Raw genomic sequence first — 15,485 nt, forward strand, 5'->3', positions numbered from 1 at the left:
AAAAACAGCCTCCCCAGTGAGAGGTACTAGGTAGAAAGTAATAGAAAATTCAAAAAAGAAATTTATAAGCTGTTTAAAATATCCTGTGCCAATGTATTGCATAATCCAGTAATTAAAACATCCATAGATTACGTTCCCAGACAGTCGCCCCTCCAAATTTAAATACATTTCACCGCATTTCCTTGTAACGACAAAATATTGAATAATTGTGTCTCGAAAGCTCTAAGACAAGATTCCCTTTGATGGTAGACCCCTGTCGAATTGGAGATACACTTAACTAAATGATTTCCTCTTGTTCAATTGTTATTTTGATTTGGCAACCTTGTTAGATTAGATATATAAATTTAGATTTAGTATAGGGGTTTGAATTTAAGTTTTTATCTTACTATGTGTGCCGTATGCTAAACTAGAGTATTATTGTAGAGACTTATTGTAATCAATTTTGGGATTGTACTAAGCAAACAAATTATGCAACGCTTTCAAAATAAGGTGGTAAGCCTAATTATGTCTTAAACTTATATTCATTTCACGTAGACATCTCACTTCAGAATTAAAATTCTCATTCAATAGATATTGATCTTGAATATGACAACAGCAAAAACAGCTGAAGGACTTTGAACGTTTTAATATGAGAATAATTATTGATATGTCCGTTTATACATGGGGCACACTAAAAGTTTTGCACTTCTAGCTAATCGGAACTATTTGAATTTCGAATGTTATATTTTTTGAAACGTTGCAACCTTCTTAGTAACAAAAAACAATTGGTGGGAAATCATTTGTCAATCGTTTTTTATCACACATCAAAGTTCTACGTACGCAACGAAAATGGAATTAAGACGAAAATATTTTAGAGCGATGATTTTATGACTTTAAAAGTTCTCTCCCTCCGCAAAACTGTGCCGCTCGTCTTCATAATGCTTTCGGGAGAGAAGCACCTTGCTTGAGCACCGTAAGGCGATGGTTTGCTGAATTTGAGAGAAGTTGGGTTTCTTTACATGACGAATTTCATGAAGTAACCTTCAACTACCATCAACGTGGGTATTGTTAAGCGGCTAATTGAAGAAAACCCGCGGATTACCGATGAGACAATTCGTGGACTATTGGGGATTGGTATGAGTCAAATTCAGAAGTTTTTACAGGAAGAATTGAAAGTTCGGAATCTTTGTGGTCGTTGGATCCCTCGTGAACTGACAGCGAAACAGAAGCGGGCTCGCGTGGAATGGTGCTCACAGAAGCTAATGAAGTACGACCACGGACATTCTATTGCTGATGATTATGAGATTGTCGCAGGAGACGAAAAGTGGATTTATTGTTTTGAACCCGAAAAAAAAAACAGCAATCTTGCCAACAGGCCAACAAAAGTGAGGAGGCGAGAAACGTTGGTAAAAAAATATCAACAAATACCAATTGAAGATCAATCAGATATAGTGTTAATACCGAGTGGTATTCTACCATTTGTTTACCCAGGGTGTTAAAAACAGTTCGCGAAAGACGACCAAAAAGCCGCGTTCTCCTACATCATGACAACGCTTCTTCACACACGGCCAACAAAACTAAGTTTAAAAATATTTTTAGCTTCCGAAAAAGTACAACTCGTTCCCATATTATTATAACACTAGAAATAAGGGATTGCTTGTAACTAATTCTAGTAGGCTTCATAAGATACATAATAGCTTTAAGGGTATAATAAAGTCCCAGCTACTGTTCAGGCATTATCTATAAATAAATTTAAATGTTTTATAAAAAATGCTTCTGTCGTAAATCCTATTACTCCACAGCTCAAGCACAGCCTGGGACTAGATTATGATTATTTTATAGCAATAGCAATGAAAGTACAATATTGTATATTTTTATTAAAAAGAGCGCAAAAAAAGAATGCTGGGAGAGTTTCTTGCGCCGCTTCTTTTCTCTCAGAGCGCCATTTGTTTCCGAAGCGGTAGTAGTATCTAGTATATTAGAAATGACATCAAAAAGAATTCTAAAGGAATCAATTTTCAGAAAATAAATGACTTTTATGCCTGTTTCATAAACATAATATTTTGGTTATAACATGTTGTTTTTTTAAGTTACGCAAAACTTTTAGTGTGACCAACGTATATAACGTGAATGTAGAAATCAAATGATATAATGAAAATATCATTAAAATGATGATCTAATTTATATTCATATGAAAGATATTTAAGCAAAAGTCAAAGTCACAAAAATTAACATTTTGAACTCGTACAAAATATTCTGGTTGTATTATACGTTTGAATTTTAATTTTTTATTTATACTTGTAGTGAATTGAAAGGTTTTTTAAAAGTTATTTCTTTTAAAGTTCGAATTAAAATATACTACCACCAATTCGAAAAACTATGTCTCAGGTCTGAGGGACGCAAGAAACTCAGCGGGGATCTTTTTTTCATAAAATATGGTTACAATGTCATATCGTACAGTAAAACTTCTTTAATAGCCTGAGGGTAGTCACATTTTTGCTATAGTAACCTTTAACACACAAAGTGAATTCCGTAATACATTTGTTTTGAACATTTTCTGGGATTTAATTTAATAAACTTAACTTAAGAATTGATATAGTGTGAAAGGATGCCAACGCATCTCACACACCATACACACACGCGCGCTTGCACGCATACCAACACAAACACACACATACATTAATTTTAAATCAATAAATTAAGTTAGTAGTGATGCAAACTAAGATTATGTTCTTTTAACTTTTTAGTTTATTCATTAAGAATTGAAATGGAGGAAGAGCGGAGTCTTTAATAAAGGCTTTGATTCCCTACCGTAGGAAACTAGCCCAAATTATGGTAATGTCTGTGTTAAGTAATGTCAATTAATATATTGTTGATTTTTTTTTTATCTCTGGACTCCTGGTACTGAGGATGTCCATGGGCGGTTAACTCACTACATTCCTTCATGTCAGCCACTTGCGAGTTTGACTGCTACTATATAAAAAAAATGTTTTTTTAAAAGGAGGTGCGTTTTTCAAAGGAGTTCGGTTTTCAAGCTTTCTTCCACGTACTACAAAGCTGTGAAATGAGTTTCGATATGACTTGGTGCCTTCAAAAATAGCGCGTACACCTTCCATAAAGGCGGGAAACGCTCCTGTGATTCCTCTGGTGTTGCAAGAGAATGTGAGCGGCGGTGATCACTTAGTACCAGGTGACCCGTACGCTTGTTTATCCTCTTCCATACACAAGTCAGAGGCTCCTTTCAACGGGAAGCCGGCTAGATTATGGGTACCACAACGGCGCCTATTTCTGCCGTGAAGCAGTAATGTGTAAATATTACTGTGTCTCGGTCTGAAGGGCGCCATAGCTAGTGAAATTACTGGGCAAATGAGACTTAACATCTTATGTCTCCAGGTGACGAGCGCAATTTTAGTGCCGCTCAGAATTTGTGGTTTTTTCAAGAATCGTGAGCGGCACTGCATTGATATGGGTAGGGCGTATTAATTACCACCAGCTGAACGTTCTGCTCGCCTCGTCCCTTTCTGTCATAAAAAAAATACAAAAAAAAGGAGGACAAACTAACATACATACGGTTCACTTGATTGTAAGTGATCACCTCTCTTATAACACCAGAGAAAGAATGAGCATTGCTGAAATTATAAAGCGTCGCATAAACGTACATATTATGAAATTGAAAACTGAACACATATTTTTAAGTTGCTGGCGAGTATCGAACCGGAGTCACCTTAGTGAGATCTATCAAATATGTGCAAAGAGAACGATGGCTGGTCCATGCCTCAACTCGTAAACGGGTGCTGTTTGTGGTGCCAGGTCGACCTGTTATAGTTAATACATCATTGTATTTGTTGGATGCAATTGTGACAGTTATCACGACGATCATGTTCACGAAGCATCCTTACACAACCAATGAGTTCCAGCTCTACAGGTGATGCATCCAATATACGATAATTTATAATTATACAGTCAATTCTTTGTTAGCTTTCATGAAATAATTTATATTATTTAAACACGACTCATATACTGTATGCAGCACCTTACAAACTAATTTGTTATTTATATTACAGCCATTGTAAAATACTCTATTTGAATGAAAATAGTGACCGTTGAGTTTATTTATTTATTTAAGGACATCCAGTTACAGTTAGTCTATGGTATGGTATGGTATAGGGGTTCCTGTTTCCGCAATTAAACCAGTAGCATGGGTCCATTTTGCGTGCAGTAATGGCCAGTTACTCCAACCAGCCCAGCTCCTTCCAGAAGTTCAGAACATTACTGGGGTGTTCGCAGACTTCCTGGAGCGACCTCATACTAGTTAAGGTTTTTGCCTGTTGGTTGGCCACCCCCGCACATTCCAGGATTACGTGAGCGACCGTTTCGTCCTCGGCTACAGTTAGTCTAAAAGAAATCTTAAAATAAGTAAATGTCTAAATAAAATTGTAAGTGCACTGAATATAGGTCCCACAGATCAAAAAGAATTCTAAAGGAATCAATTTTGAGAAAATAAATGCCTTTTTATGCCTTCACAACATGCAAATCAAGTTACAAAATATATCAAGTACATTTAGTTCAAAACAATGTGAACTATTATAGCTTAAGAATTATAACTAACTTAAATACTATTTAACATTATTCAAAATTTTACGAACAGCAGTGTTAAATGCAATGGATGACGTGTTAAATATGTCTACAGATACATCGAGAGAATTATATGTTTGGCATAGTCTAAATATAGTTGCGTGTATTTTCTGATTAGTACGAGCTAACGTCAAACGCAAAAGACCCAGGGGTCTATATGGTTATCGGAAAGGAACTCTTAAAGTGAAAGATTTAAGTACATATATAACATTTGAAAGAAATATCTATAGTGACGATTTAGAAGCGCTTAGTTTAAGCATATTTGAATAAAGTTTATTTGAGTTTGACTTTGACTTTGAAACTCAACGGTTCTGCAATGTTAATACATATATATAAATTACGTAACACGTTGTTTGTCCGCGATGGACTCCTAAACTAATGAACGGATTTTAAAGGGGATTACTTCATGGAGTGTGGTTTGGTCCAACTTGAGAGATAGGATAGTTTTTATTTCGATTTGCGACCCATAATTATTTTTATTTTCAATATTTTTTTTGTATGGACATATTTTCTATGAGAGAATTCAGTGACGCACGGTTTGACAGTTCCGCTGTGAATCAGTTTCATTATAACAACAGGGAGCTTTTTTTACAAAATAATTCTTGATGTTTTAAAATATTATTGGCAAATTCCTATAAAACAGTATTTTTTTTATTATCTACAGAACAACGTCTGTCGGGTCAGCTAGTATACTATAGAATATGGATGACTTGTAAATGTATTATAAAGGCATTTCATCACCTACAGCAGGAATTTAATTTATCCCAGGATCATCACAGGATATATGACAACAGACAAACCGAATTCCTGTAATAATTTCATTAACAGATACGCCTGTATCAGCCGGCATTAAAAACAAGTTATTTTATAGTACATTTTCGTAGAAGTTCTTCATGGGTGGGCCTTACGCAGTCTTGTTAGAGACCCGAGTATCCCTTATGACAGTCGCATAAGATCTAATCTGGCGTGGCCAAAGGTGTTATGTCCGTTTTATGTGTTTTAGTAAGCATAATCGTTGAGTATTTTATTGATAGGATAAAAGCCTTTTTTGCAGTGCCTAGTTTTTATTATAAGCGTAACTTGTTTAAAATTGAGCCTGTGCAATTTTGTACAATCGTTGTATTAAATATTAAAGTTTTTTTTAATAATTAACTTCTAATGTCTGTTATGACTAGAAATGGAAAGGCATTCATATTTTTCTTCTACGATGGCATATGGTATTTCTACCAGTATATCATTTATGGGAGTTACGATATAGCTTAGGGGTTAGTGACCCAATCCAATAAATATTATGCTAAGGGTGCCGGGTTTGAATATTTTTGCAACATGTGTACCTATATACCTAGTCTTGCCATAAATATTGAAACAAACAGCCTCGCCTAGTATCGGAATACTGGGTCTCGAAATCTCGAGCGATTGCCAATTTCGTGGCCATCTGGAGGGCAAAGCCAAATTGGCTTCAAAGAAACTGGGCGTCATTAATAGAGCACGGCAATACTTCAAGCCGGCCCACATTCTAGCGCTGTACAAAGCGCAGGTCCGGCCACACATGGAGTATTGCTGTCATCTCTGGTCTGGCGCACCCCAGTATCAGCTCGATCCATTTGACCGCGTGCAACGCAGAGCAGCTCGAATTGTCGGGGACCCAGTGCTCTGTGAACGGCTGGATCACTTGGCTTTGCGTAGAGACGTCGCTTCATTGTGTGTCTTCTACCGCATTTATCACGGGGAGTGTTCCGAAGAGCTGTTCAACCTGATTCCTGCCGCCGAATTCCACCTTCCCACGACACGCCACAAGTTAGGATATCATCCTCACCATCGGGATGTGTGATGGATCCTCCACAGTGCGGTATTCAAGGAGTTGTCTTCCACGTACTACAAAGCTGTGGAATGAGCTTCCTTGTGCGGTGTTTCCGGGACGATACGACATGGGTACCTTCAAAAAAAGCGCGTACACCTTCCTTAAAGGCCGGCGACGCTCCTTTGATTCCTCTGGTGTTGCAAGAGATTGTGGGCGGCGGTGATCACTTAACACCAGGTGACCCGTACGCTCGTTTGTTCTAGTTTTCTATAAAAAAAATCCTGTACGAAATACGATTTATTTGTATTAAAGGTATAATTACATAGTAAACAATTTAGAATATAAAAAGCTTATTCGAAGTGGTCTCCGTTGGCTGCAATTCAGTCGTTTAAACGTTGACGCCAGTTATCAATAGAAGCACGCACTCTTTCTATGAGAAAATTTTTCACTGCCAATTATACGGATTGTTTTAGGGACTCCGAATTCTCATGGCGTTAAGAGCAAGCCGTAGTCTCCAAAACTGACCATAAATCATAATCCAGTGGATTAAGATCGGGACAAGACGATGGCCAGTCTTCAGCTCTGATGAATTCCGAAACGTTCGTTTACAACCAAGACTGCGTAGACCGAGCTTCATGATCTGGCGCCGAGTCTTGCTGGAAGGACCATTTTTCTGAGCTTCACTACCTTCTCAAGAATGGTATCTTGATACACTTGTGCCAATGTTTTGATACGTTTTTCACAAAATTATGACTCAGTCAACCCTTCATAGCTAATACCACACCAACCCATCACTGAAGTCGGATAGTGCACATGTTGCAATATGCCGACTTATTGGGAAACTTCCTTAGAGCTTTGAGCATAAATACTGTCATTTTGTTTGTTAAAATGTTGCTTAATTGTAAAAAACTCTCATCCATTTTCAACTCCCTTTGCGTACCGCTTCAGTAGTTGTTTCGATTTTACCACACAATTCTTTATTAAATTATTTGTTAAGTAATGACCAGTACGTCTCTAGGCTGGAAGTCCTATGTCATATTTTAAAATACGCGACATAGTTCTAGGTGCTACCTTCATCTTCCGAGATAAAATCTTTTGCTTTCACACAGGATTTCTTCGAATTCTTTTCCTTACTGCTTTGACCACCTTTTATTTATTTTATTTTTATTTTATTTATTTAACACCAACAAGACAAACACTAACAAAAGTATAATAACATTATTACAATGAATAATAAATTCTAAGTGTTGACTTAATTATAGGTGTTACACGCATTTCAAAAACATAGACACAAACATATTTAATTAAAATAAATGCAAACATTATCGGAATATTACAAATTGAATTAAACGTAAATGAATAAGAGATCAATAATATTATATAATAATTAAAACATGCATCATTTCACAATTATATAAAACAGACTTAAACTTATCAGTATTTATTAATTATTTGAATAAAATATACTTTTTGCCTATAATTTACAAAAAAAAAAATCATGAATATAAATGAAATAAATTCCGTTTAAATGACGAAATATGGTCTGAAAATATCGTACCTTTTCGTACGAACACTATGTGGACGGCCAGAGCTTATTCTGTCACAAACAGAGAAGGTCTCATTGTATCTATAATAGCCTGGTACACAAACATTTTACTAATACCAAGCGTATGGAGAGTTTTAAAAATTACATCTGGCTCCATACTCTGTGTAATGCAATCACAGCGATACTGTTCTCTTTATCACCCCACTCCATTTTAATATCGCAAAATATTGTCCAACGTATTGGCACCAAAATGAAAAAACTCAATGAAAAATACATGTAAAAATGACAGATTCCAAATTCAAATGTAATATTGTGTATTTTTAATTGTAACAGTACTTACGGCCAGACTTAGTATATTCTTTTAAATATATCTTTATCTGACTCCTTTAAACTATTCCTAATAAAGGGCTAAAGATGGAACTTCTAATCATTAGTCTAATACGATAAATAATCTAATGTTGAGTTTGAATTTACCATTGGGAGCCTCCTTTGAACAGGATGCCGGCTAGATTATGGGCACAACGGCGCCTATTTCCGCCGTGAAGCAGTAATATGTAAACATTATTATGTTTCGGTCTAAAGGGCGCTGTAGCTAGTGAATTTACTAGACAAATGAGATTTCATCTTATGTCTGACGAGCGCAGTTGTAGTCCCTCACAGAATTTTTTTCAAGAATCCTGAGCGGCATTGCATTATATGGACAGGGCGTATCCATTACCATCAGCTCAGACATTTGTGCTCTTCATCATCAGATCCGCTTCACAGGATTAATGTTTTCTGTATACAAATGCTTATTTTGTTGTTCAAAAACGATAAACGATACATTATGCTAGCTTATAAATTAAACAGTATTTCCTCAATGCCACATAAATTTCATCATTATAAAAGGACCTATTTGGTATCCCATATATATCTTTGGATAGAAAATATTTTAAATTAGTTTCACACAACGGAGATATGAGGTATCAAACATACGAAAAAAAACAGTGACACTCCGGGAGTGCAGACAGAAGTGAAAACAGTGTGTATTTTTGGAAACGTCAGGAAATATTTTATTGTGCAAGAAAAACTATAAAAATGAAGTGTTTTTAGTAAATGGTTTCCTTGTTGAAATAAATATAAGTAAGGTACACGTTGATATATTGCCTTAAAAGAGTGGCAATGAGTTTCTTGCTACTTCTTCTCGTTAGCTCAACCCTTTACGAACTAGCGGTAAATTCAATAAGAAACAATATTTTTATTTTTTGACATTCATAATTAGAAAATTTATTGAATTAGGCGTTATTTGCGGAAATCCATAATTATACAAATTATTTAAGTTTTCTTTAGTGTTAATTCCGCCAATATTTGTTTTTAAAACAATTCGACACGTGTTTCGCCTCTACACGAGTCATCCTCAGGACGTGTTGTCTCACCAAATTCTGAGTCTCAGACTGACAGAAAATTTAAATAATTTGTATATTCATAATTAGTGTCATTTCCGTGACCTACATGAATAAAGTGTTTTTGAATTTGAATTTATCTTGTAGGTGTATGTAAATAGTATACCTGTAGACGATTGTGACTTTTTATAGATATTAGTAATTGTATGTAGGTATAGAATTTAATGTTAAGTTTATATTTTATTTATTTTGTAAAATACTAACATAAGGCCTAGACTAAGATAATGCATTGAGGTCAAACCTCTGTGGTTTTTAACAATGTGTATTATTTGATTATTTTTTGTTAATATATTTCGATAGACAAAATAAAAATAGTTACAATAATAGTCTTTTCCAATCTCAAAAAACGCCCCATCACCTCAAGATTCTTCACTTCAATAAGTACAGTCGAATGTAAAAACACCTGTTTTTAAACCCTTTTTTTATGACAATTAGGGACGAGACGAACAGGACGTTCAGCTGATGGTAATTGATACGCCCTGCGTATTACAACGCAGTGCCGGCCAGGATTCTTTAAAAACCCAAAAATTCTTTGCTGTCCTACACATTTCTGCTTCACGGCAGATACAGGCGCCGTTGTGATAGCCATAATCTAGCCGACACCCTGTCAAAATGAGCCCCCCACTGGTAAAACTCAGAATACAGATAGTACTTACCTAAAACAGCACTTGAAAAATCGGTTAAAATACTAAGAACAACACTCTGTTTTCTTTTAATCTATAGAAACGATTTCTAGATATAGATTACACGAAGTTTTAACACGCGACAGTAACCACACGAAATTCTCTCGAGACCTAGGGGAATTCTCTTAAGAGAAGCCTATATAAGTTAGTGCTTAAGTAGTAATTTATCAACAAGGCAATTTATAACTTAACTCGTCACAATAGATTTGTGTTTCGGTTAACGGCCTTTCTGTGAAAATGTTTTTAAAACCGATTCAAGCTTAAAGTTCATGCTTCATGTACTGTATTAGTTTGGTTTTATGTTTACTACAAATTTACATATTAAGTTTGTGGTGCTGTGGGATTTTTAGGGTTCCGTGAGGAAAAGAATCACGTAGAACCCAAATATTTGCAATAAAATCATGAAGAAAATTTATTGAATTGGGCGTTAATTACGAGACTGAGATCTTGAGATCTCGTGTCAGATTTTAGCGAGACAACACGTCCTGAGGATGCCTCGTGTAGAGGCGAAACACGTGTAGAATTGTTTTAAAAACATATATTGGCGGAATTAACACTAAAGAAAACTTAAATCATTTGTATGAAATCATGAAGAATGACAGAAAAACTAAAATAAATTTTTCTTTTTAATTACTAAATCTACCATATTTTCGGAAAAGCAGAGCTAGTGAGAAGAACATACAAGAAACTCAACAGCTACTGCTTTCAATCAATAAAATATGTAACAATGGTTGTAATATACATAACAAATTAAACAAATTGTTATTTTTTATTTACCAGAGCGACATCTCTTGTCAATTTCCTAATATGTAAATATTGGGGTTTAGCAGGTTGTCAACTGTAAAGTAGATCCTGTAGATGAAGCCACAGCCTGAGAGTTGAACAAAGCATACATGATTTTATAACGATACGTCACTCGAACGGTTAGCTCAGTGTTAAGAGCGCTCGCACGGAACGCGACAGGTCGCAGGTTCGAGTCCCACATCGTTCATAAATTTTGTTTCAATTTAATTTGTATAACAAATTAGTTTGTAAGATGATGCATCCAATATATGAATCGTGTTTAAATAATATGAAATATTTAATAAAAAATAATACAGAATAAATTGTATAAATATAAATTATTTTATTATATTGGATGCATTAACCTTTAGAGCTTAAATGAGATTACTAGTAGGAGCTTTCTTTACACAGCTTGCAGGCTAGGTGGGCACCAAAACAGCATTTTTCTGCCATGAATTCGAATACACCCACACACATTCGATCGAGCCTGGTTCACAGAGTACACCCAGTACTCTGTGAACGGCTCGATCATCTGGTGTTGAGTAGAGACGTCGCTTCATTGTGCGTCATCTACCGCATTTATCACGGGGAGTGTTCCGAAGAGCTGTTTCACCTGTTTCCTGCCACGAAATTCCACCTTTGCACGACACGCCACAAATTAAGATATCATCCCCACCATCTGGATGTGTGGCGGTCCTCCACAGTGCGGTTTTCAAGGGAGTTTCTTCCACGACACAGCTATGGAATAAGCTTCCTTGTGTTTCCGGGACGATATTACATGGGTACCTTCAAAAAAAACGTACACTTTCCTTAAATGCCGGCAACGCTCCTATGATACCTCTGGTGTTGAAAGAGAATGTGGACGGATGTGATTACTTAACACCAGGTAACCCGTATGCTCGTTTGTCCTCCTTTTCCATAAAAAAACAATTAAATAATATTACTGCCATGTATTTCGGTATAAGCGCGGTAAAGTAGCAGTGAAATTACTTGGCTAATATAAGACTGAACACTTGCATCTCTAAGTGACAAGAGCAATGGTGACGCTCAGAAAATTGGGTTCAATCAAAGACTACATTGAAATGGGCATGTCGTATCACTTACCAATCGGTGTACGCCAAGCTCAAGTCACTTTTAACATAGAAATGTTATGTTTAAATGAGAAGAAGTGGCAAGAAATGTATTTGCTTCCTTTTTGCACTTTAAAATTTCGATTAATTCGGGTAAACGAGAACAATAATTAAATAAATCATTACAGAAAAAAGCATTGAGTTATATAAATAAATAAATATCAATCAATTAAATATTTTTAAAGAACGCATGAATAACATTTTAATAACAATAAAATCAGAGTTTGATAGGATCGACTAGTCACCCTGCAGCACGAACACGAGAGTGACTTATGGACCAGACATCGAAACCATCTCCATATTTTTGGGAAGGGCACCACCCAGCTCATGATCTCTAAACATCAAAAATAAATAAACATCAAAACAGATTTACACCAGGTGTAACACGTTCGAGATGCTCCGTAAAACCTTCTTTCTCGTCTCAAATACCACAGTGTCTGAGGCGAAGGTTTTCAGTCAGTGTGTGTTGCCAGTGATGACTTACGGTACGCAGACTATGTCGCTAACTATGGGCCTTATGAGAAAGCTCATGATAGCTCAGAGGGCAATGTAGAGGGCTATGCTCGGAGTTTCCCTGCGAGATCAAATCATAAATGAAGAGATCTATACGAAAAACAAAGTCATCGACATAGCCCATTTGGTTGCAACTGTGGGCAGTGGGCAAAGCCAAGCAAATAGCTCGACTCAAATATTGACCACGTACCGGAAGACGTAGTGTTGGTAGACCCCCCAAAAGGTGGACCGACGATCTGGTCAAGATTGCCAGAATAGGTTGGATGAGGGCAGCGCAGGACCGATCGTCATGGCGATCTTTAGGGAAGGCATTTGTCCAGCAGTGGACGTCTTCAAATAGTCTGAAATGTATGTAATGTAAGCCAGTAGGAAGTAGCTCTTTGGACTCCAATTGCCATCACCAATCCAATAGCCGACAGCGCATGCTGAACTCTGGTATTACTAAAGTGTAGTTGGTTTATAACTTGTATCAGATGCGGCAATTTCCCCTTATAACTAGTATTTATAATTATCGAAAAAGTATGAAAAACAGGTAAGTAGATCAATACTGATACAATATAATAGAATAAAGGATATTTATTTATCTTAAGCTGTAACATATTAACATCGAAGCAAGTTTACATTTCATTCTTTTTTGTTAAACTCAAATTTAATTTTTTATTTATTATTATTTTATTTATATTGAGTATGAAAGTAGAAACCAGCTTTTAATAAAAAAATAACATTACAGACTAATAGTTCATATAAATCTTTAGTTTCCTGCCGCCGGATTCCACATTCGCACGATACGCCACATGTTAGGATATCATCCCCACCACCAGGATGTGTGGCGGTCCTCGACAATGCGGTTTTCAAGGAGCTTTCTTCCACGTACTACAAAGCTCTGGAATGAAATTCCTTAGGCGGTGTTTCCAAGACGATGGGTACCTTCAAAAAAAGCGCGTACACCTTCCTTAAAGGCCGGCAACGCTCCTGTGATTCCTCAGGTGTTTTAGGAGAATGTGGGCGGCGGTGATCACTTAACACCAGGTGATCCGAACGTTCGTTTGTTCTAGTTTTCCATAAAAAAAATCCTGTACGAAATACGGTTTATTTGTATTAAAGGTATAATTACATAATTCAAATGAAATTTTCATACTTAATAAGTGATTTAGCACGAAAAATAGACTTAAACATAATATATCAAAGTGTTAGTACAATGATGTTAATCTTATTGAACTAATAAGATGAAAAAAGTTTTAATTATTTCTTAATTTAAGCAAAGAATTTGGTATTATGTAATTTCTGTTGTGTCCAATTTTCTTTTCGTACTTTATTTGGTTAGTACCTCTAGGTACTAACCAAAAACACTCTAGTGTGTACAATTTTTCAGTGATTTCAGTATTACATAAATTATCCTGTGTTGTTTTACCTTATTGAATGTAAAAAAACAAATTAATATAGAAGTAAATTAAAATAAATAAATGTTTAGTAACATATTATATGAAAGTTCCCTAAAATAATTCAAATGCTTATGAGCATTATACTCTGTATGGCTTGTAATCTCTCAGCGCCATCTAGTATCGAGCAGATATCAACTTTAGTTGTAAATTGTTACGATTGCAGAATTATATTTTTTATATTTTATAATAATTATATAATAATTTAAAAGTGTTTGGTGTTTTATTTTTGCGAGTTACTAAATCCCAGAAAATGTACAAAGCAAACTGTTACGAAATTCACAAGAAATTAAAAAAAAAAGGTTTGTTTTTGTGTGATTAAGATTACTATAACATAAATAATTTCTTAAAATCTTAATTTAAATATGAATTATAGTGTACGATACTACATATATTGTAACAAAATTATGAAGAAAAAAAAGAGTTTCTTGCGCCCGTTCTTCTCAGGCATGAGGCATTCTTTTTCGAATAGATTGTACCTAGTTTTTTGACGCTCAGGTGATACTAAATCCTAATTTGAATAAGAAATATTTATTTATATGAATTTATATTGAAATTTAAAAATATTTTATTAAAAAAATACCTGAAAGTACTTATATTTTGGTCTGTACAACGTAACGTTTCCTTTACAATATTGTAGTAGTAGGTACTTAGTATCCTACAAGATATTGATGATAATACTAACAGATGATAATTCTGTTTGTTCCTACTAAGACCAATCTATCAAGTCTATTAGCAAATATTTTAAAAGTAATCCTTGTACTAGTCAACAATAGTTTTGATACCTATGAATTAAAAAAATTACAAATAATTTAATTAATAAAAATAAAATGCATAATGGATTATTATACTTGAACCAATTTAGTAACAAAATTGAAAATTGACATCATCAAATTGGAATATTTTGAGGACAATTAAAAATCGTAATTACATACTAAGCATCGAAAGAAACAGTGGCTCCACTATGGTCTTACAAAATAATTCACTGATGAAAATGTTACCACATAGGTACCTCCTTAATACTTAGGTACCTTTGAAAAAAATTTGTACCTAATTGTATATCCTAAGTCGTTTGTATTTTAATAAGGTACGTCTATATGATTCAATAAGTCAGAAATATGATCATGGGGCTAGGTTTTCAGTAGGAAGGTAGTCTCTCATTGAAATATCTTTGGTTGAAGGGAAGTACTTGGTTGACACTCAGTAATGATTTCTTTGCACAATAGGAAAATCGGTAACTAACTAATAATATTATGTGTTTCTTATCAACATATTGTCCAACTGAATTAGCAATTATCACGGGGAGTGTTCCGAAGAGCTGTTCAACCTGATTCCTGGCGCCGAATTTCACCTTCGCACGACACGCCACAAGTTACGATATCATCCCCACCATCTGGATGTATGGCGGTCCTCCACAGTGCTATTTTCAAGGAGCTTTCTTCCTCGTACCACGAAGCTGTGGAATGAGCTTCCTTGTGCGGTGTTTCCGGGACGATACGACATGGGTACCTTCAAGAAAAGCGCGTACACCTTC

General features: G+C 35.3%; 1 protein-coding gene across 1 annotated transcript in view; it reads left to right on the forward strand.

Moving 5' to 3' along the window:
* The window catches only part of LOC126975738 (zinc finger protein 573-like), a 358,061-nt gene extending 351,745 nt beyond the window's left edge, over positions 1–6,316 (forward strand). Inside the window, exon 13 of the transcript XR_007731783.1 lies at positions 6,152–6,316. The gene's annotated coding sequence lies outside the window, so the exon portion shown is untranslated. The remainder of the gene's footprint in view (positions 1–6,151) is intronic.
* Positions 6,317–15,485: the final 9,169 nt, after the last annotated feature.

Source organism: Leptidea sinapis, chromosome 37 (genome assembly GCF_905404315.1).
Source record: "Leptidea sinapis chromosome 37, ilLepSina1.1, whole genome shotgun sequence".
In the NCBI taxonomy this organism is placed as follows: Eukaryota; Metazoa; Arthropoda; class Insecta; order Lepidoptera; family Pieridae; genus Leptidea; species Leptidea sinapis.